Source organism: Limulus polyphemus, unplaced genomic scaffold, assembly GCF_000517525.1.
Source record: "Limulus polyphemus unplaced genomic scaffold, Limulus_polyphemus-2.1.2 Scaffold0, whole genome shotgun sequence".
NCBI classification, from domain to species: domain Eukaryota; kingdom Metazoa; phylum Arthropoda; class Merostomata; order Xiphosura; family Limulidae; genus Limulus; species Limulus polyphemus.
In genome coordinates, this window is record NW_013665610.1 from 2,257,961 (window position 1) to 2,285,474 (window position 27,514).

The following is a 27,514-nucleotide window of genomic DNA, read 5'->3' on the forward strand; positions in this document are numbered from 1 at the left end:
ACCTTTAATTAATGAAAATAAAGTTGAGTTAAACCATATTGTATTATCAATCTAAATAGTTCTTATCCTTATGATTTCAAATTAATCTATTTAGAGGAGTTTTCCTCATTTTATCTGGCTGGTTATTCGTAAATTAAAAGAAAGAGACGTTATCTAACATTTTAAACCTGAACTACACCTTTGCGACACATGAGCTAAACAACTAGTACAGAGGTCCCTATGGTTAGAACTACTGACCAGAGAGAACAAGTGAAAAGCAACCGCCGTCTATGATAGCGAGAGTAACTGTTACAATTATAACACCCCTACAACTGAAAATGTGGAGAATGTTCAAGGGCACATCAGGGTTGGCCGATCCACAACTCAGCTGCAGGCCACGCTCGGTCCCAATAAAAGATAGGATGTAATTATAATAGCTATATTTTATATCTTTAACGTTGGTAATGGCCCGACCATGAGCCAATGGTTTGCATTTTGGATTGTAGATTTGAGGCTCCAACTATCGCGTCCAAAAATTGACAAAAAAAAAGTGAAATGAAATAAATCTCACTAATCGGTCAGACAAGTGCAGCTTGTATAGACTTGCGAGAAATTCAACAAACAAACGTCAGTGACAATCATGCACTATTGCATCATAAATTGAATATTGAGATGTTATATTCATTAAAATTAGTTTTTACAAAAGAGAATGCAAATACTTCTGTTAGTTCTGTTCATAGATTGAATTTCATTTTACCGATTTTTTGACATAATATTATGTGTAGTATTTATGATTCTAGAGGGCACTATTGAAGTATCAGCATAAGTAAAAATCCCAGTGAACCGAAGTCAAAAAATTGAACTTTCGGAACGTTAGAGAGTTGTTTGTGAAATTCGTGTGTTAATTCTTCAGGTTGTTTGAATATTGGGGCTTTAGGTAAGTCGAAAGCTGTATATTATATGTGAGTAAATAAAGATAATAATTCTTAGGCTGAAAGGTAAATTTTAGTGTAGACTGAATCATGAAACGTGAAAGTTGAATATAATCATGGGTGTTTAAACGAGTACGGAATAGTACTAGTACTCAGTAGTGGTACTTTCAATACGTCTAACGTTAGATACAGTAGACTGTATAGTGTATAGAAGGTAGAGTCTGTGTAGGCCTAGCCCTAAGCTCATATTATTGCTGCTGAGTACTATTAATAGTATTACTGTTACTAAGATGCACGAAACGTAGTCCAAAACTATTTCTTATCGTTCGTTTGAACTAAAGTTGAACCTATTTGAACTTTGAGCTTGAAGTATTTTGTTTTAAATTAGACTTTTCATTTTTGTTGTAATATTAAATGATGCATCATATATCTATAATCTAATTCGTGTTTACTATTACCATTCATTACATTTACAGGAACAAAAGCAATAAAATTCCTCACAATGAAATAAGTATGTTTTACTTTTAACTGACCTGTTCCTTGATTATACTTGTAGCTTATATTCACTTGTGAAGTTGTGTTTACAGTGTGTCATTTCTATGAAATTTGCTGTCAGTGTCACAATGCCGGGAAATAAATATCTCTTATACATGCTCAAACATTAGACTTTAGTTTAGAGTCCAAATGCATTTAGGTTACCCTGTTATAGTATTAATATTACTAATTGTATAATACACTTAGTATAGTTTAAAGCACTGTCTACTGATAAGTTTTTACATTTGATTAACTTAAGTTGCTGTTAGTATATTGTTGAATGCCTATAAAAAATGTTAAAAGTACTTCAAGAATTGTAAACAATTATTTAAAATATCTATAAATATGTTAGGATTATCATTTATAACTATAAGATGAGAAATTTGCCTACAAGTAATAGCCAAAACAGATTTAATATTGAAGTTGTTTCAGTATTTTAAGAATTGTAAACAAGGATTATCTTAAAATATTTACATATAATAAATTAGAAAGGACAAGGGGAAATTTGTTTACAAGTAATGGCCAAAGCATATTTACTATTGAAGTTGTTTTACCTGTAATGAAACTACCACAAGTATTGTTGAAGAAATTAGCTTGTGCATTGCCACATCTTTATTTTTTACATGGGTACAGAATCCTGTATAGGCATACTTATGCATTTTTCACACTTAAGGTAATTTTGTGGACTATGCATCAGTTTTTTTAAAGAAAGGGCATCATCTTTAAACTACTTCAGTCTTAAGTGTTTTGCTTATCATTACAAAATGTGGTAAGTATTAAAGTATGATATTATATAAAGTTGGTGTTGGTTATTTTGTTGTGAAAGGTATTCATTTTAAAGTGTCAAGATCTGTCTTATGTCTTACCTTGAAGTGTTTAAATTTTTTACCTTGTGATTTAAACTTAGAACTTGTAAAGATAACTACTGAACAAGTTATCACAGAACATATATTTACTTTAGACATGAGCAATTGAAATTGTAATTTGCTCAGAAGAACCATTTGCGTGGTTACACATTAGAAATTGCATTATCTAGTGAAACTGAGACTGTTTTGTAGTTATGGAACCAATAACAATTCACAACATTGTATATTGAATGGTTTATAAGACTCAAATTTAAATAATTGTAGAAGACATCATTCATTTAACATGAATGAATACAAGCATTATGTCGTGTGAAGTATAACATAAAGGGAGAAAGCACATATCATGACCATTTAATGGTAAACTAAGATTACACTTTCAAAAGAAAAAAAAACCCTTCAACCAAAGATGGTGTATGTATCAAATTAGCATTTCTATTTTGATGGGTGTAATTGCATTTGCACCTGCGAGCTCACATAAATGCTATCTCACTAATTCTTTTTTACAGCCCCTGTCAATAAGTGTCACTATTTTTATTTACATGTCACAGGAGAAATTTAGAAAATTTACAAAAACTAAGTAGAAAAAAAAAAACAAGGGAAAATGTGTTAAAAGTAAGAAATTAATAATATATTCTGAAGAGGTGATAGTTCCTTAGCAAAAATATAGATATTCTTTGAGATGGGCAGAAAAATTAAAAAAAAATCAACATGTTGTTATATGCAAAACTCCTCAAAGTTGTACAGAAATTAAATTTTGAATTAAATTTTTTTTTTCTTCGTGGGTAATACAAAATAAATTTTAGAAAATGACAATATTAATTCTAAAATACTTTTGAATTAAATTGGTGAAAAAGAGTTAGAATTAACATATACAATTGACTTAAAAGTTTGTGGCTTAAAAAATATAGAATGTCTAAAAATAATTCATTTCATAAAAGCGATGATGAAAAAATATCAATAGTTAAAGGAAACCCTGTCTTCAGGTACAATAAGTTGGGATTATGTTACTTTTTTAATCATAAACTATTGTAAATGAAAATGTACCATACATATGACATAGTATAAAATCTGTAGCAACCTGAAAATATGATTGTGTTCCTTGGGTATTCCCTAGAAATATTACTGAACTTTTGTCAGTGGAATGACAATTACTTGCTGGCATGAATTATAAATAAGGTATATACTAAGTATAAAAGTGTCTAGTGAGATTACTAGAGGTTAACATATGCTTAGTTCTTGGGATTGAGCTTACGATTTTGTATGAAAACAACTGTCTCGAGGCAATCAATCACACAATGAACAGAATGTATACAACTACATTTAGGCAGTCAAGCATGTGGATATTTTAGGTGCATCTTAACTATAAAAAGGAACAATAAGCATAACAGCATGTGCATTTAACTTTTTAAGAGGTAAAGGAGAACAAGATTATCATAGATATCAAATTAGTCATTATTTTGTATGCAATAATATTCTTGTGCAAAATGAGCCAACAATTTATTATTTTGAATTAGCAAAATGCCAATTCCTGACACTCCTGTGCTTATTACATGTTTTTGTAATTGCACATTAAAAGTGTTTATGTCAACAATTAAGTTAGGAAAGTAAGATTTAAATTTTTTTTATATTAAACTGCACTTTAGCATTCCATTATCAAAATAGAGAATATTTTTCTTCTTTTATTTTTATTTTTTACCTGTTTTGATTACAAATGTGTGTATTTTTCCCCTCCTTAGAGCATATGTACTTACCATAAAGCCTATAGGCTAGTCTTTATTTCTGATACACAATTTTCTGAGTAGATTTGAAATACATTAGAGAATTAGTAATTATAGGACATTTAATAGTTCTTTAAAGAATTATCATTCATTAATATACACCATAAATTATATACTTCAATTATCTCTTTTTAATACAAACCACTAAAGCTCAAATTAATAAATAATAATGCTCAAATTAATTAATGTAATTTAAGAATATAAAGACTGTAACATGTTAATTTTTCTGTTTCACAGTAATATGTAGGCACTGTTGAAGTTCGAAACTTTTAAGTTGTAGTGAGTGAAAACTACTTTTTTGAATCGTATTTACAGTTATATACTTTTAATATGTTAGTATTATAATGAAATAAACCAAAATTTTCCAAACATACTTTCTTTAGGCAACACACTTTAGTAATAAAATAAACCTCAAGTTTCCAAACTTTCTGTAAACAATGTGTTATTTCTGGGTGTTGCACCATCTGCACAATACTGTGTGTATTTTAAAAGTTTGTGTTTATAAATGTCACATTTGAGCTTTTCTACAGAATATGTTGTTAATTATGCACGTGTGCAAAGAAAGTGTTTGGCTATTTGCAAGATATTTGAAATAAACAAAAGCATGGATACGAGAGACCTGTTAACACCTGCACTTTAAGCTATATGAAGAAACTCCTTACTTAGAAATAGCATCAAGTGAAAGACATTGCCAAACATAATGAGCTAAATGATACTACATGTACTAATAGTATGTAAAGGATAGCATTGTTAAAGATTGATATTTTGAGAAACTGTTACTCAAAAAATTATACTGGTATAGTTCCTTTCACTTAACTGAAACAAGCGTGTTATAAAAATACAAGTTTCAAATTCTGTGTCGTGGGAAAGCTAAATCATGAAATTTATACAAATATATTGGAGGACAACATAGAATAAATTATCCATTAATACTTATCAGCAAAAATTAGCATAATAGCAAAAGAATAAAAATATGACTGTCTTTAATATATTTCAAATTAGATTTATTATTTAAATTGTATTTATATATAATACATTTAGCTAAAATATGTGGAATACATAAAAATAAAACCAATACATGAAACAAGTGCTGAAGTATTTCAAATTCCTACATCAAAAAAAGGAAATATTTAGCAAAACTGTTTAATAATATTCCAAATAAAATGAGGTCACTGTTTAATGGTGAAAATGTATGTATTAAGTCAGCATTGAAGAAATGGATAACTAGTACTGGTGACCATGAAAATCTATTTATAGTGTATACGTATATTTAAAATACAAATTATATATTAAATATTTTAATATGTACTTTAAAATATTGCATATTGAATACATATTTATATATAATTATTAATGTATTTAAGTATTACAAATATTTATTTATGAAAGCTATATTGCAATTGTAGGCCTATTTATACATCATCAATCACAGAGTATGTTATTATAATATTGTTCAATACGATATAAAGTACATTGTACAAGAAAATGTGTATTTTGAGTGTTTGTTTTGTTACCTTAATAAAATGATTGATACATATAAAGTTTAATACTATATTAATTTGTTCATTTTATTAGTGTTTATTACCTTTTTTAACCACTCACACCACTATACAGTAGTGTGTTGTCTATCATTCAGTCAGTAGACATTAAAATGATATCACATAAGGGATGCTTAACATTGCAATTTGTATGTCATGATGTGAGTAAAGTGTGCACAAGCCATGAATAATGAGAAGGCTACAACACAGCATGACATATGAATTTCAAAAGGAAGAAATAAAAATGTGTTACTCTGAATTTTGGTTTTATTTACTCTTGAAATAGAAGACTTTTGGGAACTCTGTGCTAGTACATTTAGATTGCATTTGTAAAAGGTTAAAAGGGTGGCATGAGTGGGTGGATGAAGAATATTACTTCATGAGCATTTGCCTCATGATCAGAGAGTTACAGGTTTGAGATTGTCGGTACCTGTCACAACTTCCTCTGGGGGACAAAGTTGGGAAAGTAAGTGTGATGTTACAAACATAATATGAACATAGTGTAAAAAAAAGTAAATTGATAGTTTATTTAACTCTAAAGACAACAGTTATGCAAATTATAAATTACAAGGTAACATGAAAAGAGTAATTTTAGACATTAATCAATATTATAGAATACAGTTATGTAATTAGAAATTAGAAATATAAGTAGAGTTGGAAAATTAGTAATATTTACCTATCAGCTGAACAACCTCATTAATTGGTTACGTTCAGTGTTAGTACAAGGTTCCTAAAACATGGTACATACAAGTTAAAAATAAATGCCAAATCCTATGTGCCCAAAGCATATTCACTGTATTGTTTTATGTCAGTTGTAGTATGAGCCCAAGTATTTATCATGTACGGTATTGTAACCTCTGCTGGAGTATGTAGCAGCAACATTTTCTTGGACAGAAATTAATTTACACCTGACTTGTGTCAGATGATAAATGCAAAAATGAAAGTGAAAGACCATTCAGTTGTAACAGAACAGATTTGATTGATCATTTAGAGGATATTGTGAAGCAGCAAAAAGGTCAGATAAAATAAAATGAAAGTCTCAAAAGCTAACTGATGATGAGTATTCAAATCTGATGAGACTGACCAAGTTTTAGATTTTGATAGTGTGCCAAACTAAAGATAAAAAACACATGTTAGTAGGAGTTGGTAAAAGACTAGTTAATTGGTTTTAAGGTGATTAGATGGGAGAAAACAAAAGATTATTTTGAAGTCCACTCAAACTAGGCCCTTGTTAAGAGTGGAATACCTAAAGGGTCAATGCTTGGGTTTTTGCTCGTTATTATTACATTAATGGTATTAATTGGGCATAACTAGAAAACTTTGCTGATGACATTAAGCTCTCAAGTATTTGTATCTATAATGAGGATATTATGGACAGTAGATAAATTAATAAGCTGGATAAATGACCTTTAATTATACAGGTGTATGGTAATGCATTTTGATTTTTATACATTGATCTACAGATGAGAACCCAACCAATAGATTGAATGAAGAAAAAAATCTTAGCAAAGTGATGGATAACTCTCTCAAGCCATTGAAACAGTGTTCTGTTGCTAATAGTAAAGTTAATGCAGTTTAACAATGTATTTATAAATGTATTGATTAGAAGTCCAAATAGGTAATTATCTCCATTTAGTCCTTACTTGGAATACTGTTTCTAGTCTTGCTCTCCTTATCTTAAAAATGTATTGCCTTACTGGAAAAGGCTCAGAGGAGGGCTGCTAGGATAACTCTGGGAATAGAAGGGGTATCTTACATAGATAGGTTAAGATCTGAACTTATTTTCTCTTGGGAAAAGAAGGATAACAGGTGATCTTACTTAATTTTATGCAATTATTGGTGGTGGGGGTTTATCATGATAAGTTTGATTTCTTTCTGCTATATTCTGAATATAAAGAGAGTACAAAAGTTTAAGATTTGGAAAAGACAGACAAGGCTTCAGCTGCGACAGTTTTATTTTTCCTCTAAAAGGGTGATTGATTTATGAAATGAGTTGCCATTCACAGAAATTGAGGCCTGCAATACGCAGGAGTTTAAGAAGGGACTTGGATGATTTCCTGAAAAATAAAGGGTGGTTTTCAATGTTTAATTTTCTCAATGGTGTATGTGCAAGAATAGCCTTAAAGGACTGAATGACCCCTTGGTTGTCTGTGTGTTATGATAGTTTGCATATCCGTCTCCCAAAATCCATCTTTGAAGAATACCTATTTAAACTTTGTGCAAACTATTTGAAGGCTCCCTTCATTAAATTTGATTTGCACTTCTAGGTTTGAAAACTACGTTTGCTATGAGAGTGATACACTTGACTCGGTCTGCTTTGGTGAGAGATTTTATTCCTTTGTATCTTGGGCATATTAAGCACCAAGTACTAAATCTCACTATACCAGTTGTTCATAGGAATTAATGTTAGTTCAGCATTGCATACATACTTTTTTGAATGTTTTGGCATTGTCACCTACTAACAAGTGGGGTTTACCTGTTCAATTTCAGCAAGGATCAAAAACTTTTCATAAACATTTTATATAATCATATTCCTGGTATTTTTCAATATAGAGATGTGAAATGTACTATATGTAAATAAGAATCCCAATTCTGACAAACCACAAAATTAGAAGGAAAAGCACGGGTTCATTATGATATTATCTTTCCTTTGGCTGAAAATAAAGCTGGGGAAGGCTTCTAGTGTGAACAAGTGTCATCCAATCATCCTTCAATATGTGTACTATGTTCCTTCAAGAATATAAGTTATGCAAAAGTGATGGCTGGAATTTTTTAATCCCAAGACATGAAGACTGGCATGACTGTACAAATGAGTATTTACAAGCAAGATTTCTCAGTAATTTCTCTTGGATAACTTGTAATTTTTTTTGTAGCTTAAAAAAAAGTTCAATAAGTATTTTGGATTCTTTTTGAAATGGACTTACCTCTCCTCACACAAAAGGCTATCTTGATCATTGAAATTTGATGACGAGGAACCCAATTTGAGACTAATAATGCTTGGAGATGGCTTGAATGGGTAATGAAGAAAAACTTTAATATAAGTTTAACATAACAACAAATGTACAACTTATTACGTTTGTTTTCAATTGTTTCTACAATTTTGCATTCAACTAAATTCTTGTTTCTGAAAATCTACATTTTTAATATCCATTTGAAATTTAATATGGAGGACAATGATATTCCCACCGCAGATGAAGTTCAAGTCTTGGTTCAGGGTGTTAGGTCTTACATACAACTGGCACATTCTTCTGTTCATTTGCCTGATCATATTTGTGAGGAGGCCTAATATCATGGGGAACAAAATTTGGACTCTGTTTTGCTGGCATCTTCTTTTTTTGGTCCATCATAGTCTACACTCATTCAGGACATTTCACCTCCCACTCCCTTCTTACAACTTGTTAATCAGGTATGTCATGTTTTAGGTGTTTCCCCTGTAGCCTATGATTTCTCCCCTGCTTTATTGGGTGAAAGTCCACCTTTCGATTATTATGTTTTCCTCCTTCTCCCGAGATTAATTTGCTTTCTCAGAGATTTTCTGATCAACTACTGTCAGGTATAGACATGCCCCCCCCCTTCTTTGTTGTATTAATATGCCTTGGCTTATCATTGCTCCACTTCTCAGTTGTGTGGTGTGCTCCATGACAGATCTATGGGTTCTACAGGTTTTGTTGGGAGGTATTTGCCTTGGGTTCTGTTCCCTTCCCCCTTTCCTCAGGATCATTCCTCTCTCTCAGTCATCTTGCCGAGGGGGTTCAAGACCTCCTACATAAAGGAGCTAGTGAGTGGGTGGTTCCCACTCATCTGGGTTTTTATTCTTGTCTCTTCGTGGTCCCCAAAAATATGAGCAATTGGATACCAATTATAGGTCTCTCCCAGCTGAATTCCTTTCTGGAGTCCTATCTCTTACTTTGGTGGGTGTTTACCAGGGACTTTGGATAACCAAATTTGACTTGAATCTTGTTTTCACATTCCCATTGCTCCAGAGTCGTGTCATTTTCTTAACTCCTCTCACACACTTTCCACCCTTCCTTCCCATTAAAAGTGATGTTTTTATTCTAGTACCTTCCAATTCTTGAAAGTGAGGATTGAGCAGGAATAGTATAAGGAGCTAGTTATGTCATACACGACACAATACTATTGGTTGAGATTAGTTACATGATATGTACTTGTTCAGAAATGATGCAAAACTGGTGGAGTATAAAGACTGGTGCGCTGATTACTAAAATTCTTTTAGCAATGCTTAGAGGGCAGGCAATGATTGAGATAGCCTTCTGTGTGAGAAGAAGTAATTACCTATTGGAAATACATTTTCAGTGTAAGAGAATGTTAACTTTTATAAATGTTATATATTTTATGTTTTCTTAAAAAAAACTGCTGAATCTAGTGTTAGGTGCTGTCTATGTATCTACAGAAATTTCCAAGTGTACATTCCAGAGACAAAGCTAGAATATGCACAAGCTGTAACTGATTTTCAAACCGGTGATGGTTGAATCCATGGGTAGGTACATTGTGTTTGTCTTTGGTCTATAGCTTACTGATTAGTGAAGTAATAATGTAGTAGATACTTACTATATAGTCTGCAATGATGTTAAAATATTTGTTACCTCGGTACAATCCATGACCTGGCTGATGTAGATAGAAGATCTAGGAATGAATAGATTTTCTTCATGAACTGCGTGTGAAAATCCAAAAGTCTTTCTTTCTGCAATGGAAGTGTAATCAGCAACTTACAGAGGAATCCAGTCTTTCAAGTGCACTGAATGGTTGAAGCAATAAATGTTTGCAAAAACATAAATGTCAACCATTCCTATTGAAGCAGAACCACTTTGATTTGTAAACAAAGTTTATGCCATTATGATCTTATACTTTAAATTCTATTTTTTTTTTAATTCTGCAGGTTTTTTTTATAACATGATCTGTTAAATTTATTATGGAGGTGAAATAAAATTGTGACACCATTGAGATCCTAGTAATTTAACTGTTGCAGCTATACTAAACCAGATTCAAAAACTGCTGTAACACTGAATAAAAGTCAGAAATTATATTGATAGTTAGCTCGTTTAGAAGCTAGGACAGCCATATTAGTTGCATTAGAGAGATGTCAAAATAAAAATATCTTGTGAAAAATGTGTATCCAAAGCAAAGCAATAGAGAAAGAGCTCTATATTGGGATATCACCTTCACAATAAAGGAAATTGAAAAGAATTAGACATGAATAACAAACAAGTAACAACTAAGTTCATTGTATTATAGAAAGATAAAGGCAAAAATATCGAACAAAACATTTATAGTATAAGAAGACTGAGTGCCTTGATATGAAATTCTTTCACACTGAAACACAACCCCAAAACTAAAACAGCACAGAAAAAGAAAAAAAAAGGATGCAAATAAGCTAAAATACAAGAGAACAAGTGTTGGGTATGTTTGATAAGTAAATAATAAACTAAAGGTGAAAATAAAATACAAACCACAACAATTACAAGTTAGTTAAGAAATTTGATATGAAAATATAAGAGCTTTAATTAAAAAGTAAGCACGATTAAAAAACCTTTAGTTTTTGTCATTATATGGCATTTTTATGTTCCTTCATATTGTTTCTTGCTAAATAGAAGAAAGGAAAATACATCTTAAGAGCCTAATACATTGTATGTTGGCACAGAAATTGAATAGCATTTTATAACTAGGTGCTATATTTATTTCTCAGTTGAGAATTTCTTATAATCATAACCCTCTCTTCACTTAAATTGAAAGTATAATGATTCCATTAAAGAAACTTTATGAATAATAAAAAAGCTCCTGTGTTTTATTGCATGCTAGCTTATATAAGCTAGCATTCAAGAAAATTTAAACTGATAGCTGCCTCTCAGAATATTTATCTGTTGAACATAAAGTTTTTAATATTACCCATATGTCATCAAGTGAGTATGGAAAGATGGAGGGAAGGGAAGTGATGGGCTTGTAAGTTTAATGACTCTTCAGTAATGAAGTATGTCTTCAAAAATTATTTAGAGAAAAACTTTGAGCAGTAGAAATTAGTTAATAATAAATTTTTGTTTCTGAGCAACTTTTCAGGAAGATGTCCAAAGCTAGGTCTTTCCATGTGGCTTAACTGAATGTGCACAGTTGACTGACTCCATATTGGAGAATTAATCTGGACTGTAATTCCAATTTTACAAAGTATATTTACACAAAATTTGGCAAGATTTTAGCAAACAGTACATGTCTGATATATACAAAATATCAGATGTGTTAATGAAGTTTTTGTACAAAGTATGTTTATGAAATGACAGTCAGTCTGACTCTGACAAGTTGGAGTGCAACATGATGTTCATGTGAAGAATAAAAATACTTTTGTCTTATCATATAATGTGCAAATTGTACTTGCATAACTTCTGCAACCTCCAAAATGCATATTTTTTTCAGTATTCCTGTATATTGTATTGAGTATTTTTACTAACACAAACTGTTGCAAAATCAGCAGTGTAGAGTAACGTGAAACATTGATAACTCTGACATCAAAATACTATGTTGAATGACATTCTGTACAAGGTTGGGGCATGCACACTTTGACCCCCACCCATCTACATAGGATTAAATTAATGTGCCTCTGCATTCATATCCTTATTTTTCTAAGAAGATCAAATCCAGTACTGCAAGTTTATTTTAACCACTGCTGAATAAGTTTTAGGATTTTATGAACAATTACACCTAAATCCTTTATTATCAAATATAGAAATATTTGTGTCCAAAAACATTCATATTATTGAAAGAAACAATGAGCAAGAAAAGGTCCCTTGAGCTACTAGTCACATTCTCCCAGTCAGAACATCTGAATTTATCACCACTATTTTTTATTTCATATTGGTAATTTGACTTTTTTTGTTGAGGTCATTCCACTGTAATGTACAGGACTTTCCAAGCGTTGATAAGAGAAGTTAATCAACATCGAATGTCCCACATATGACATAGAATATAAAGGATATATATTTAAGTTTAAATCACTGCAAAATGTATATGAATAATATTCAAATAATGAAGTAATAAAAGTGAATTTAAAACTAGATACTTAGTAAATTATGTGAGTTGCAAATGAAATGGATTTTTTCTTTTATATTGAAAATGTTGAATGTATATAATAAATATATCATGAAATAAATCTAAACATATGCTTCTAGTATTTAGTGCAACTTAATAAAATTATTTGTTACATATGAGGATTTTGTGAATCATTTTTATCCAAATTCCAGGAATCTACAGGAATTAATGATGCACATTTATTTATATAACAACAGAAGATAACTTCAGAAGTAAGTTGTTTATTAGTACACATAAATAGCATGTACATAAATGTGTACTGTGTTAATAATTTGTAAAATGTTTAAGAAAAGTCAGTGAAAAATGACAATGATATTTTGATTTTGACTTTATTGTATGTTGACATCAGCATGCTGTGATCTTCTATGTCATGTCTGTATTTGTCACTGATACTAGTGCATCAATTCATGAATTGATATTTTCTCTCATTGTTATTATACATCATCATAATCTACAATGTGCCATTTTATTGGATAACATTACATTCTACTCTCTTATTCTCATCTTTCAGTTCAATTCATTTTTTCCGAAAGAGATTTCAGAAGATGGTTCTTTAGTACTGTTGTTTCATTTTTTTTACGAAGTAAAGGGATCATTATAGGGACGAGACTCTGCTGATGTATTTTCTTTAATCATATATTGGTTGCATATCACTTCATAGATCATTATTGCTTGTAAAATTATTAATTTCTTTTTTTAGACACTTTAATTTTTTTTTGTGTCATTGGGTTTGAGAAACAGTGGCAAAACTTTATCACAGCTGAACAATACATGGTTTTGTTTCTTGAACCATTGCTTCTTTTAAAACTAAGCTTTAATATTTCACCAATTCCATTAGATGTTGCAAAATATCTTCTGAGAACATTTTTAACATGTTAATGTTTGTTTATTTCTTCAGGAAACAGACTATTTGCTTATTTTTAAACTGTGATCCATCACTCTAAATTACCTCTTTTGTGCATGATGTTTTCATAGAGTTATTTTCACCAGTTCACAAAACTCATTCAAAAACTCATTTAAAAAAAAATGATTGTTATAAAATTTCTTTACTAAGCACCACTTAATGTAACACCTGAAAAATGACATAATGTTACAAGAGATCAGGTGACCGGGGAGTTTCAGGAAATCAAAAGATTTTCTCGTCACATGAACCATTAGATCTACTGTCTACATAATCTTGATATCCAGACCATTATTAAGACTCATAAATTAGGAACTTTTATCCTAAGCCTATCAGATGTTTTTAACCAATCAGCAAGGTTATTCCTATTGCCCTTCCTCTCCCACCTTCTAAACATTTCCAGCTAGTCAGTCAGATTCTTCTTATTGTTTTTCATCTTGCCATAATTTTCTTTCACTACAGTGACACATCTCTTAGTATTACCTGGAGTAATTCAATATTGTAATGAGCAAGATCATCCTCTCTCTTTTTATATATTGTTCAATTTTTTTTACTATCTAACTTTCAGAATGAAGTGATGTAAAAGCATCTACACATTTTTGTATATGTTTATTGGTCATTTAATCATTTATAAATAAAGCAGAACTTCACAAAATGAAAAAGTTTGGGGATTTAAGAAAAACATCAAGTAGGCATTCCACAACCTTATGTTTCTATGAAAAAAATTTGCTGTAGAGAGCATCCATAATCTAAAAATACTGTAATATAATATTTTTGTTATTAGAACATAATAAATAGTTCTAACATACATTTTTACCTGATGTTACATTGTACAGCGATCAGAATAATGGCATACTATTATTAATTAATTATCATTTTGATACTTACAAGAGTAAGTCATGACAGAATCAATCTGCAGTACTTGGAGTGGATCATATTTTTGTCAGTTTCTTTGAAAAAGTGTTGCTCGTGTGTGTATGTGTACTCCCTTACTCTTTCAAAACCATCTATTATTTTGTCTTTTGTCTATGTGTCACATCCTTATTCCAGTAGGATTTTTGAGCTATTTCATCCACATTACTTTCTTTGAATTTTACTTTAATGTATTTTTTCACACTGAATCTGACTGTAGGAAGCTATGTTTGTTGTAAATTTCTTTCCATTTTTGTGTACTTCACAGAGAGGTAATCAGCATTCTGAGTTAATTTATTGCACTACTGCACAGTGAATTCTACCAGATATGAATGGAATCCTAAATAACATTTAATTCTAAAGTTGCATTGAATTTTTTTTGTGAATGTAACTTACACTGAGCTACTGGATATTCTTTGTTTTGGATGAATTTCTTATAATGTTTAAGATCCAGTTTAGTAAGCTAGGAAAATGTCAGATGTCTCTCACACATGAAGTCCTTAAATCTTTTTGTTGTTGTTGTTATTCCCTTTACTCATAATGCTACTATTCCAGGTATTGTACTTATATAATTGCAAGCTCAGACTAAATACTGCTAATTGTTAAATATTTTTCTGGAGATAAAGCACTTTGATGATTTTTGTTTTTAAAAAATGTTTTCACTTTTTGATAAAGACTCAGTCAAAAATATGCAGCCATACTTCCACAACTGTCAATTTCTTTTGAGGTGATGTTGACATTGCTCTTGAAATATGCCAAGTGATTGAGGATTTTTGTACATAAACCCTTTTTTTTATCTGTGAAATTGATTTTTGGATGATTTGAGGTTTCCATCTGTTTAACTTGTATTTGCTCATCCTAACTCTCCTTTTTCTTTCATTGAGTTTTTTTCAGAGAGTCATTCTTTCATTTTCATATTTCCAAAGCTTCAGATCTTTTTGTTTTCTTTTCTCCGTACTTCATTTTTTCTGCACAAATTAAAGATGAATGTGAATTTTATTTTATACTGGCAATTATAAAGTTAAAAACCGTGGCACTAAGTTTTTTGAGCTTCAAGATAAAATACTTGGTGTATCAAATCCATTATTTAATGAAATTTCCTTTCATTCTTTATTTTTTCCCAACAATTTCAACAATACAGTAGTACTGTGGGTGAAACACAACTTTTATATTGTTTTTAAACATTGTAAGACAATATTAGCACAATAGTGATATGCATAAATTAAAACAAGAAAAGGAACATTTGACTGGTTCAAATCCTAGTTTGAAAATAAACACTAATATTATGATTTTAATGGTGCTCACCTAATTTAAAGAAAGTATATTATAGGTAATTTAAGGTTGTAGTTTTGGTCCTTTTATTATTATTAATGTTTAAGATTCAGACTGTGAAATACTGTAAGCCTTTTCTTGTTTTTCCTCTTGTAAGAAACACAACTTTTGGTTCTGAATGTCTTTGAAGCAATACATTATATGCATCACCTTCCCAAAAGTTCTTCACTCTCACACCTTCTATGTGAATTATTGAGCAAATACCAGATGATCTACACAATCTCTGTTTTACTGCCACAAGCTTAATTTTCTTGTTGAAAGTGATGCTATAAATTTCTTCAATTCAATTGCTCCTCTCATGAATTCTAAAGTCAATATTAATCCTGATATTAACACTTTGGTTAATTCTGAAAATTGTCAACATTTTTCAAAAGTTTTGAAATCTTCTTCACACAATCTTCTAGTGTGCAGGAAGATTACATATTTGGACTGGTCAGTTTGTTAGAACTTATTAATGCTCAATTGTCTGCTAGAGTCCCAGTCAGGTTTCCTGATCATGTTGACACTCAGTTATATGACATCTGCCTTTTTCTTAAGTTGGTAAACAAGTCCAGTCTTTTATACAGGTGTGTTTGCCTTCTTTGATTGAGGCAGCTTTTGAAAGTCTATTTCACTATTTTTTCAGTTATGTCCTATTTTAAATTTTGAACTAATTTAGGTTATGTCTAATGGTGCTAGTGTTATGTTAGATTATCAATTTCTGAATCCTTGTATCTTCCACCTTCTTATAATAATTGGTTGTTGCTGGTTCTTCAGAAATGAACACAGTGTTAGTGTTATTCACATTCCTCAGGTTGGTCATGCAGATGGCCTTTTAGTGTGGTTTCTTCAACACACATTTCTTTACGAGTTTTAGACCCCCATATTATTCTTTGGGATGAAGGTCTTCCATGTGGTCTTTTTTCTTGTTTTTCTTTTCACTTGTCTTTTCTGCATTTGTCTCATCTTTAGAAATTCTTCAGTGCAGATCAGTTTTCTACTTTGGAGTATTCCCTGTGTGCAACTCTCACAGATTTAGTATCTGTTACCATGTGCCTTCTATTTTCTTTTGAAATCTTGCCCATTATTCTGTGCTCCAAAATTCTTGTCTTCTTCCAGTATTTCAGCAGACTTCAAAAGGGTTTCTTTCTTGAATCATTCTGTTTGCAGGAATACCACATAGTGAGGGTTCTAGCCTCTGATGTTTGTCCTGTCATTATCCATCTGCCATGCCTTTTCTGCTTTAAAGTCTTCTATGTCCATTGCTTCTACTCATTCTTTTCATCCCATTTGAGTTGCCAAGCTTAGAAACAACCAGTGAGGTTCCACTTTGAACTTCTTATTGACTTGCTTTATTTCTGGATTTACTCTCTCATGATTGTTGGCTAGACTCGTTTGTTCCTTGTGGGAACTTTGCATTGAATATATTCTTCATTCCAGGCCTTCCTTTTACTTTTGTCTTCCTTTTCCTTCTACTCATCCTCTATCATTCCTCCTTACTTTTTATCCAGTTGCCCTACGAACTTTGGATCAAGAAGTCTCGGATCTCGTACATAATGCAGATGTCAAAATTGTTCATTATGCATTTCCAGGTTTAACTCCTGTCTTTTTGTGGTTGTAAGATTAGAGTTCCTTGATAGATCTGTCTCATCTCAACCATATCTTGGAGATATCCCATTTCAAAATGTAAAGAATGAGTACATTATGCAAGTTTCTTAGTAGATATCCAGGATGCTTATCTTTCAAAGGTAAGTCTGTATAAATTGTTATTCTTGTACAGTAATTCACATGGAAGATAGGTGAGTGGCTAACTGGTTAAGGTGATGCATGTAATATAGTGCATCAAGAATAATCAAAGCTAAAAGTCACATGGTTGTTGACAAAGCAATAATTCAGCAAGAAAAGGCTTACAGTACTTCAGAGATAAGTACCGACTTGAAATGCACTTTAAAACCAAGATAACAATGCATTGAAAGATATTGTTCATTTGAGGCATTATGGGATATGCTTTGAAATTATCACTTGCAGTTTTCAGCATTTGGTGGTTTAGTGTCTGTTACATAGGTAAGCATCAAGTATTAGTCATTGAATAAGTTCTTAATTGTTTAATCACTTCAGCATGCTTGTGCCTATGACTTTAATTCTAAAAAAAATGTTAAAGTTTTGGGTGCTCTTACAATGTACATTCACATTATTAGAAAGACAAGATAAAAATAAAAAAACTGTATAACATGAGCAGTTTTGAAAGTTACAACTTTATCATGTGCAAAATGTATGTTGATAGTCATGGACAATTTGGAAAATATTGAATCATGTTTCCGAAAGAAAGTATGATTAAGAAAGAGTAGAGATTTGTGAGAATATTTATTGTAGGCTTATCTTAAATATTATTAAATTAAATTTTATAATTTGTTATTAGTTTAATGTAAAAAAGAATATTGCCTTTGCTGGATATGCAAATAGCCAATGCAGTTTTAGTAAGTAGAATAAAAATTAAATACCAAAGACTATCTTAATAGTAATGTGACTTGGCATTCTTGTATACAGGTTGCTTTTAAAAAAAGTATATTGTTTTCTGTTGCAAAATGAGAAATCTGCAAACATTTTATTACTTTCAGTTATGCATGGACATCCATACTTAATTTGCTGATTAAGAAACTACACTTCTCATGGGTACAAAGAGAAAATATAATTATGCACAACCAAAATTCTAATATTTACACCACACTTCTAAAAGTTGACGTTTTGCTAGTGATTTTTGTTTTGTAATATAATGCATAATTCCAAACTTTCCTGAGGGTACTGGAGGACAAACAACTGAATTATATTTTGTGAAATTCTGTACTGAATTTTATTAAGGTACAAAGTGATCACCATTAGATATATTTATTTTAATAAATACTTGAAGGATATTTATTTTTCTTTTGTACATTTCAGGTATCAAATTTTGAAGAGTGTTGAGAAGCTAATAATTCTCACTAATTTTTATTGCATTATCTGATATTTACTAATATAGCAGTTTGGTTTATTACCTTAGATTTCTGAAACTAAGTCCTCTCTAAGTAAGTTCATCTGTGGATAACACATATTTGTTACAATTCAATTCTGACATGAATAGTGTATTTCAAATATATAAAACATTTCTGTATATATGTACCTGTATATGCGCACATATATGGCCATAACTTTCTCTTAACTGTTGCATCGTGACTTTCTTTTGTCTGCTTTTATGTGACAAACATTATACTTTTTTTTAAGAACATAAAGACAAAAGTGGCCATTGGACTCATCAGGTCATCTTTTTTATTGCCGTTGTTAATTCCTACTGGAGACTAGGTAGGAAACTTCTATCTTTACAATTTTATTTTTCTTTCTTTTTCATATACTTTAGATTGTTCTGCTCCAAATTGATTTTTGTATTCTACCTAGATAGTTTGTTGTGACTTATTGAATTTAGAATCTTGCTGAACAACTCCCGACACATTAATTTCATTTTTGTGTAACTTGCCTTTTTGTAGCTAGTTGAAATAAGGTAAATGTCTTGCTAACATTTGATATAGTTCAAACTCTGCATGTGTATCAGTTAAGATCAAAACATGTATTTTAATTGTTCAAAACAGTGTCAGCATTGTTCTTCATGCTGTTCTTTTGCTAATATCTCTTCTAAAGTATATTTATCTTTTCTGTGTTATCCTTGCACTCTGCTTTCAGAATTGAAATAGATTTTGTTGTAAATATGAATTTAAGCTGAAGACATTATTTTTCTGTGTTTACCACCATTTGTTTCCATACAATAGAGATAGAATACATGATTGCAGATGAGAAAATCTGTTGTGTATTACCCCAAACCAAAAATTAATTACCCAGTATGACAACCCCATAATATAGTGCAATTGTCATTATGTTAAATTGTGATTTATTTTTAATTATAAGGCAGATCTTGGTAGAAATTTGTAAATAAGTATATTATTATGGTATCTTCAACACGGAACACTTTGAGTGTTTGAGACACTGGTTTTTCAGGTAAATATACATAGATGACCTCACTACACAAAAGGGCTTTTGTCATATTGCTCAATCTTAGGCACATGTGCAGTTATATTGAAATAAAAGTTAAGAGTAATTAAATAGTTGTTGTACTGTATTATAAAGAAACTTTTTTGATTAAACAATAGTAAAATTGCATAGTCTCTCAAAAAAATAATTTCTCTTTACTCTTGTATAAACCAGATGGTCTGTACTTCTCAAAATAATTTGATTATTGAAGAAATACCTGATGTGTATGTGAAACCCCTCTATACTTTACTACCTAATATAGTATACTAAAATATATTAACATCAAACAACATAAAAACATATTAGATATACACAAAATATAAACAAATTAAAATGAAATACAAAATTAAACATTAATACATCCACCTGTTACTATTCTTTATCAAGTCCACAAGCTTGCAAACTCACATTAAGTTCATTTTCAGGTGAAAATATGGCTGACAAGTAATGATATTTATACTAGTAAAAGTAGTTCTGCACTATGTACTTCATTTAAATCTGTTAATAATTCTTAACTGTAATTAATCACTAGCCTTAGCATTAATTTCAAAGGAATTCTGATTTAGTGATTCAACACATTAGTTAATCCTTGTTGAAGTACTGTTTATGGTGACATGGATTGGTGGAATTGTATCAGTTTTTGCATTGGTCATCACTATTGGCACTGAAGTCATGAATCTTTCTCAGTTTTTCTTTCTTAATTTGGGAGAAGATGTTGAATTGAAAAAAAAAAAATTCACACAGCTGCTGATGAATTTTTTAGGGAGTCATTAATAATGTAAAAATGTATATAGACTGTTGAAAATAGTTGACCAATACATACAAATAAATAGAACCTTTGAACTAAATTTAATTAGCAATTTGCATTTGTGAGCTATAAACAGACTCTCAGTAAGCAGGTTATTTGTTTTAATAGCCATCTCAGATAATATCTTAAGTTGGAAGCTGTAGTATTTTAATATGTTATATTTGGTAAAAGGTTATTTTCATGGGCAAAATGTAAAAAAAAAAGGGGGGCTTGTGTAAAATGGTTATACAAAGAAGTTAAGTTGCTTATGAGACCACTGTGGTCTTAATCCAGCCCAGGCCCTAGTAAAATGTAGAAAAAGCTTGGATGTATGTGAACTTGGGATAATGGAAGGGAAAGAGATGGAAATGTGAAATCTAAAGGATTTTTCTTCTTTTACAAGATACTGCAGGAGTCAGTAGTTTAACATTAGTTAAAAATACCCAGAGCTAGCAGAACTAATATAGTAAACAAGAATCTAGTCATGAAATTTTAAAACTTTAAATAAAAAAATAAGAATTGTAGATTATCTGATATTTTTTTTATGTTTCAAAGTGTCTGAAAAACCATAGGTTTGAGTGAAACGAAGATAATAAAGGTGTTTAATGCATTTACTTAACAGTTTGTAGTCCAAGTATGTGTAGATTTGAACAGTCTTTGATTACCACAGTTTTGTATGTAAATGTTTGAAAATATATAAACAATTCTTATCACCACGTCAATTATTTGATCAAATGAAAATGGCAGGGATGGTCTTTACAACTGTATTACTGAGGAACTCTGTGAAATATTTCATCCTGTGCCCTGACTCATGATGTATGATACTAAACACGTGATAAAAGGCTGTGTAAAATGCTTTGACCTGCCTTAAATAGTGTACATGAATGCACACATATTCAAAATATTTACACAAACTTGTTGCTTAGCTTTGTATCGTAAGGCAGTTACCCGCGTTAAAGCACATAAAAGAAACGTATAGTCATTCATGTGACATTAGTGCGTCAAAATAAGTTAAATTTCTAAATGATCAAATCGAAAGTAATAATTTGGTTAATATTGCATAATACTTCCTTCACAAGTACGTTACGTGTAAATTTATTATATCTGTGACTTTTGTATTGTTTTATTTCAGCTAAATTTTACTTTGAATGATTAAAAATTTTATTGAGCATCGCAGAGTAAATTAATTGTGATTGAATCACTTCAGGTTTACTTCCTAATCCTTGCACAAGTTTATTACAGAACAGTGTATTCATTGTTAAAAATAAATAAAACACGACCTGTTATTCCAGAAAACATTGCTTCATCGGGCAAATAAGACACATTTCAAACTGATCGTGTGCTTACGGCTCGAGGCATTGTCTTTTCAAATTTCCTCTGTAGCAGTATTGTTATCCCATAAACTTTTATTGTGGAAATAACGATATATATATGTAATCAAAGTACATACAAATAATTGTATGTATGCATGATGTGTGTCTGTGTATACGTGATTATAGAAAATATTTCTTCGTTTACTTTGTTATATTTTAAATACCCCGGATATCGAGCTTAGTAATCCTTATTTTCCGACAGGAAAACGGTTCATCAACGAGGATATGACATCATATATCCTTTTATAGATGAATGTATAAACTCACCATCTTCCCAATGGCAAGCGTTACATATTTCTGTGATGTAAAAAAAAAAAGAAGTACATTTTGATACAAGGGAGTGAATTATCTCTTCACTAAATCTTGTTGCACGTAGAAGCAAAGACAAGAACTGTATTTTGTCCTTTGCCAGCTTCATAATGAACTATAGTCATGTGTGTTTAATCGTATTAACGAAATATCTCTTATTGAACCGGAACATTTATATTTTCTTCCTAATGTTAAAAATGGACAATGCCGTAAAATAAGTTAGAAAAGATACTGTAACCGTTTTAAGGAATTAAAAATTTTGTTTATCATTTCACCGTGGGACGAGAGGAAAGAGTTATTTTTGTAACAGGTTATTAACTTGTGGAATGAGTTGCCGTCAGCACCTGACAAGAGTTTAAGAGAGCAATAGATAATTCATGAAAAATAAAGGGTAGATTTAATTTTCTACTTTTTCTCAGGGAGTGTGTGTGTGTATAGGGCCAGCCTTGAAGAATCAAACGTTTCCTTGTTCCCACGTGAGTCAGTTGTCTATGTTCACAGACTTACAACGCTAACATCCGGTGTTCCATTCCCCGCTATGGGCTGAGCACAGATAGCCCATTGTGTAGCTTTGTGCTTAAACAAAAGAAACAAAGTTATGTTAACTGTCTTTATAAAAACCATCTTGCTGCTCACATAATTAAGTGTAGATTTTGTAAATCGTGTGGTGTACAGATGGGCCTTTTCCTACAAATGACGGCAAAAAAAACAAAAACTAACAAGCAAACGTGGAATTTGTTTCACCTGTAATGGAACTACGTTATTGTATATTTGTAGAAATGAACTCGTCTTTTGCTTAATCCTTTTTTTTTACATGCTTATATCGAATCTTATGTAGGCCCACTTGTGTGATTTGCTCATTTTAAAGTCATTTTTCTTACTTTGCATAATTTTTTAATACTTTGCATAATTTTCCCATCATCAACCAACTTCACTCTTCATTATGCAGTTTATCATTATGAGATGCGATAAATGTCAAAATATGATATTGTTGAAAGCTTTTTTATAGCTAAGTTTGGTCTTTTGTCATACTTGAAGTGTTTAAACCTTTTAATGATACAATATGTAAAAGGTAAACGATGCTGAACAAATCTACAATAATCTAACTTAACCCTTGCTTGTACATGAAATCATCAGCCAAAGAAATTGCAACGACGTAATAGAAGGCGCATATTAGGACTGCTTAGTAAACTAATAAGATGTATTTAAAGAGAGAAGAAAACTCCTGTTGCGGATGGTACCATCTGTACCAAATACTATTGGACAGGTAGTAGCTGTAAATGGGAGAAAAAAGTGAAAGCTACTGGATATGATACTTATGAACCCGCAGATTCTTTTTATATGGGGGACTGTGTGAGAATTGTCAATAGTCATTAAAACTGCTATTGGCCTGCTCTCTCTCAAAACGCAAGATGATCTTGCTGTTACCCAACGCTTGTTCGAACTGGTGAAACAACGCATTCCAATAGATTATAAGATTCCGAAGACTTGTCACGAAAGAGGTTGACGTGATTTAGACAGAAGCGGGTAACTTGCAGGTTTGAATTTGCCACAGTTGTGTGAAGAATGTCTGATTGTCTGTGACCACGGACGGTGGTTGTATACTAGCAGAAACAGGCGATATCATACCCACAAGAACATCAGCCTGAGGATTAATTGTATGTTGTGTGGGTCAGTAGTAACAGAAATGGGTAGTGGTACCCATGCAAAGATTCAGTCCCACCTTGTTTGAAGTAAAAGTGAACTATCTCTAGATTCACCGTGACAGTCAGAGTAAACCACCAATACTAGCCTAGTATTCCCTGTGTCGCGCAACAACAACGAAGTGCTGTGCACACAAAGCGTCAGTAATCTTGGTTCTTGGGACTCAAACTGCACAAAGGCTCGAAAGACCAGCTTCTACACCCGAACATGTTCAAAATCTTAGACGGTTATCAGTGATTAATCGGATAACGATTGTAAGTGGAGTGTGAACCCTAAGTTCACTTCTTATGGATGAGGTTTAAAATAGTTTCTGGTTATTGTTAGTACTTTTAACAGTTGTGGGATAAGGTGAACACAGCCTATGGTAATAAAGAAATCAACCAAAATGAAATTTGTAAGACAGTGAGAAGAATATTTGTAACAAATTTGCGCATAAATAAAGGTTAATAAGATTGTACTAGATGTAGAAAGTACAAAAGTTATAATTTTATAAGGGGATATAACTGCGGTAGTAGTACCCAACAGCGCTGAAGAAACCCCGTCTTCCAGTTTATTCATTAAAACATGATAAAATACCAGTGTGAAAACTACAACTAACAAATCGGGAAACACTTAATTAAGGAATGAGACTCGGGTGTTCAAGCCAACAAAGTCCTGGGTCCAAACACACATCCTCCATCTACAGCCAGTTCTATGCATGGTAGTTACCCATGCTTAACCGCGAACGGATGAATAAGTGGTTGGGTCAGCTGTCGTTTTCATATTGGTTTTTCTCCTGCTTTTAAACGACCAACGGGAGGAATGGGGGTATTCCCAGCGCTGTTTGGGTGCTACTACTGTTGTTAATCCTGCTCATAAAACTGTACCTTTTATAAGTTAAACATTATCCTCTCTCATAAAATTAATATTTTGTTGTATTGTGAAATAAGGTGATTCACAAAACTGTTGATTTGTAGTTCAGAACGGAACAGTGTGACTTCCGGTTCTTATAAATGAAGTGTTGATATAAGAACGAAAGAAGAAGATACGAGTTTTAAAATAGCTTACTCAGCTCTGGCGGTGTTGAGAAAGCCGTTTTCTAAGTTTAGCGTATGCAAGTCTCATTTGTCGCTGTGAGCAAGTGGTTTGTTTGTGTACCGAGATAGTAAGAACACTCTTAACTGTTAAAATAATGTAATCCCAGCTCTCGCGCTTTTGTTAATGCGCATAAAATTAAATGAATGTGATTTTTCCATATTATTATCGGTTATTTTTCCATAAATCTGATGATTGATGTATTGAAAGCTGTCACCATATAACTATGAAATGTACACGAATGACAAAAGAGGAGCTGAACATCCTAATCATTTCCCCGGTGAGTCAGCTCTAGAATCCAGGGTTCAATTTCCCATTGCGCTTAAAAACAACAACAAAATATCACAATTATTCGAATTTATGTGAATTAATAACTATTATTCTGTAATGTTGCTTGAAAGAACTTAAGATGTCACTTCGGTGTTTTTACATATAAATTCAATTTCCATTCTACCCGTGTGACCTAGTGTTTCATTTTGTTTGCAGTGATTTAGATGCAATTGTACGCATGATGGTCATAGAAACACTGTGGTACACGTATGTCTCTCTTTTGTTTCTTTGTTTTTCAGGCCGAAAATCAAATAACCTCGACGTATGACACATTATGGTTTCTTTGCACATGAAGTCTATTTCAGTATCTAATTCGCTCTTCAAGCAACAAGGTTATATCAGTCAAATTATGTAATCGATTAGTTACAACTCGAAGTGAGCAGACCAAATTCTCTTAGAAATCTACTGGCGATATTGAACGTATTTAGTGATGCATACTAGTGTAAGCAGTATAATTAATTATTCTAATATTCTTCAGAATACTGGATATTTTCCTTGAACTGTCTTTGTTCCCTCACCCTCCTAGCCCCGTAAAGCCGTCCCAGTGTTCTTGAAATTTAGTACATGGGCGTCAGTCACACCATTTACAAGTCCAGCAGCTGAGCACCAGTTTCACAAATGGACATCAAAATGTAATAACTTTTTTTTCTAGCCAGTGCTGCTAAGTTGTGTGTGTGTGTGTATAGATATTTCCTAGTGCATTCATACGGATGTCTTTAAAAAAAGTGGTCGCTATATACGAATTATATATAGGCACCACTGTTAGCGCTTCTATTTTCAGAATTCGTGATCTTCCAATGATATATTATTTAGAATTCATAAACGGAATGTAAGGGCGGATAGCGACCTTTACCACAATACGCACATGCCTGGGGTTTTTTCTCCAGTAAAATTTTTAAAACGAAAATTAAGACGAAAACAAAGAAAATTACAAAATTCGGGAAATAAACAAAATTTACTCTATAATCACTGAGCACCGGGAGGCTTCGAATCCTGCTCCCCTCTTTTTATCCTGGCTCAACCCAAATGCCCAGAAATTTCGTGCGTTGAGTTATTTATTTTCTTTTGGCGCCCCAGAATGCAGTTCTATTTGGTGATATACTGTTATACCCTCTCAATTTGGACATTATTGTAAGAGCATCATTTTTCGACGGTTTCTTCATGATATTCACATAATAAATTATTTAGACTTTACATAGAACATCTAGGAATATTGGATATTGCTTATGGGAAAAAAAGTAGGAAAAAACCTATCATTTTAGGTGAAAATAATATAAAAAGTTATATTAAACCTGTAGGGCTGGACATGATCTAGTGGTTAGCATACCTGGATTGTGAATCAAAAGATTCGTAGCTTTCGTCTCGTTGCCGCAAAATCACACTCCACGATTAAGACTGTGGGCGAGATTTATGAGTGACAATCAAATCCCATTATTCGGCCACACAGTTATCTATTCATATTTTAAGGACCTGTAGCAGTAATAACAATCGACATTGGCATTTTCTTTTTCTGATCGGAATCTCCAGGACTTTAGACCAAAATACTTTCATCTTCAGTTTTTAGTATTATCAACTCTACATGTATACAGTCTAAATACAGCCGTTAACTTTTAATGTGAATATCCCATTTATCTCCAATTACTAACTAGAAAGGAACAGTAAAACCAGAATCTAGTTGGTGGTGTTCCTTGTGAATGCTATCGAACCTCAAAATTTTAAAATCTCTCGAATCATTCTTTTACTTGGAAACACAAGCATAGCATAAACACACCGGAAGGGAAAACATGTGCAAGTTTTAAGCGTATTGTAATAACAATAATAATAAAAAGTACCATATTCAATAGTGTTTGTAAGGATAAACAAAATATCAGAACTAAGACTTTTCTTTACAGAAACATGTTAAAGTTTGTATGTAGACATCTAATTTATACACATTGAAAAAAAAAACCTATACTAAAAAAATTGCCATAAACATTTTTTTTTAAAGCACGTTGGGTCGTTTTGAAACACTGGACAAATTTGATGTATTTGTATT

General features: G+C 31.6%; 1 protein-coding gene across 2 annotated transcripts in view; it reads left to right on the forward strand.

The window, feature by feature from the left end:
* The first annotated feature begins 813 nt into the window (after nucleotides 1-813).
* LOC106458041 (E3 ubiquitin-protein ligase HECW2-like) overlaps nucleotides 814-27,514 on the forward strand; it is a 104,166-nt gene continuing 77,465 nt past the window's right edge. Inside the window, exons 1-2 of one of the 2 annotated variants that reach the window (XM_022379587.1) lie at nucleotides 814-916; nucleotides 19,105-19,182. The gene's annotated coding sequence lies outside the window, so the exon portion shown is untranslated. The remainder of the gene's footprint in view (nucleotides 917-19,104; nucleotides 19,183-27,514) is intronic. The other variant, XM_013917601.2, reaches the window with a different exon arrangement.